Source organism: Peromyscus eremicus, chromosome 14, assembly GCF_949786415.1.
Source record: "Peromyscus eremicus chromosome 14, PerEre_H2_v1, whole genome shotgun sequence".
In the NCBI taxonomy this organism is placed as follows: domain Eukaryota; kingdom Metazoa; phylum Chordata; class Mammalia; order Rodentia; family Cricetidae; genus Peromyscus; species Peromyscus eremicus.
The window spans coordinates 50,831,510-50,833,659 of record NC_081430.1 but is presented as its reverse complement, the minus strand read 5'-3'; the positions used below and the strand labels follow the sequence as shown (position 1 = coordinate 50,833,659).

General features: G+C 40.7%; 1 non-coding gene across 1 annotated transcript; it reads right to left on the bottom strand.

Annotated features, from left to right (window-relative positions):
- Positions 1-303: 303 nt before the first annotated feature.
- LOC131924817 (U1 spliceosomal RNA) lies at positions 304-467 on the bottom strand. The gene has a single exon (XR_009383075.1). It is a non-coding gene; the product is annotated as a U1 spliceosomal RNA (small nuclear RNA).
- Positions 468-2,150: the final 1,683 nt, after the last annotated feature.

Sequence of the window (2,150 nt, the reverse complement as noted above, 5' to 3'; positions counted from 1 at the left end):
GAGTATTTGTGTTATTTCTTGTCATAAAGTATATGTACAATAGATAACTTCCCTCATTGCCTCCTGGCATTACTATTATTAAAATATAGTCAGGTGGTGGTGGTGGATGTCTTTAACCCCAGCACTTGAGAGGCAGAGGCAGGCAGATCTCTGTGAGTTCAAGGTCAACCTGGTCTACAGAGGAAGTTCCAGGACAGCTAGGGCTACACACAGAAACTCTGTCTTGAAAAACATGTGTGACCATGATATTATTTATTTATTTAGTTAGTTAGTTAGTTAGTTAGTTAGTTAGTTAGTTAGTTATAAGGGAGAACTCAAATGCAGTCCCTCACTACCACAAATTATGCAGTCAAGTTTCCAGCATTTGGGGAAATCGCAGGGGTCAGCACATCCAGAGTGCAATAGATATGCCTTGCCCTGAGAAAACCACCTTCATAATCATGGTATCTCCCCTGCCAGGTAAGTATGTGTGTAATATTTTTTTTTTTTTTGGTTTTTCGAGACAGGGTTTCTCTGTGTAGCTTTGTGCCTTTTCCTGGAACTCACTTGGTAGCCCAGGCTGGCCTCGAACTCACAGAGATCCGCCTGGCTCTGCCTCCCGAGTGCTGGGATTAAAGGCGTGCACCACCAACGCCCAGCTTGTGTGTGTAATATTCTTATTGGCACAGTGGTTCTGTTTTAATTCTGAAAATCCATACTATTTACCACAAAAGACAACAGAAACAATTTTTTAAGTAATTACCTTTACATTTTATTCCTGAGAATTGATTCAAACTAGATTTGTCTTTGACTCATGAGAGTTTATCTTAGTCTTCTCTTTCTGTTGGTTGTTGTTAGTTTAAAGGAATGGGGTCTTGCTCAGGCTGGCCTCAAAGGCCTGGGTTCAACAAACTCTTGTCTCAGCCTCCTAAGTAACTGGAAGCATATGCCACCTTGCCCAAATTATCTCATTTCTTCATTTTGGACCTTAAGTGTGCTTTCATTTTGAAAATATTTCCTATATTAACACTAGTAAGTTAAAACACAGATTTTTTTTCTTGACTTCTAAATGCACAAGTTGAGATAGCGTCTGCAAAGAGAGTCGGGTGTGCCAGCTCTCACATTTCAGAAGGAGCACCCACTAAAATGATGAACGAATAAAGATAACATTAGGATGGAGAACAAATGGAACATCGCACATTGCTGATACCAAACAAAATGGTACTGCCGTTCTGGGAAAGCATTTGGGAAAGTCCATCTAGGTTAACTCACCAGGGACCTCAAACTCCTGGAGCCAACATCAACAAACCTTTCTGTTAAAGGACAAAATAGGGACTCTGATAGGCTTGTGAGTCACACTTAGACGACCTCTCAACTCTGTCATTGCATGAATGACACGTATTTCAATATAATTTTGCTGATGAAAACAGCCTATTTGAGAGAGAGAGAGAGAGAGAGAGAGAGAGAGAGAGAGAGAGAGAGAGAGAGAGAGAGAGAGATTGAAAAGCCAATTTTGATTCCTGGGCCTGGAGAAAATAAAATGTGTATCTATACAAAAATCTGTATATACATCTTTACAACAGCTTTTTTATCTTAATAGTTTTTTTTTCACCTGTATCTTGAGTGGGAGATTGTATGTGTTCATTTGTGAAGGATGCAGGTGCACACGTGTACCATATGCATGCGGAAACCTGATGGCAACAACAGGTATATTCCTCATTCATGTTCAGACAGGGTCTCCCACCAGAACTCACAGATACAGCTCAGACTGGTTGACCATCCAATGGCTGACTATCCATTCCCATGCTCCTTCCAAAAACAGAGATTACCAGCATGAACCACTGTGCCCAGCTTTTACTGTGACTGCCAGGAATCCCATCTCAGGTCTCCAGTGAATTCAACCTTCCCACACCTCTTTTGTTTTAGTCAATCTCTGAACAGATTGGGTGACATCCACCCACATTGCTGAGAGCCATCTGTTTTACTTGGTCCACCAATTCAAATGCTGATCATTCCCCAAAATACCCCTAGACGCACCCAGAAATAACACTAACCAAACATCTGAGCATCCCTTACCCAGTCAAGTTGACATATTTATCTAATCACCAGTCATCTTCATAAAACTTCAGAGTTTTGTGTTTTAGAATTAGATATGTGATACATTTTGAATT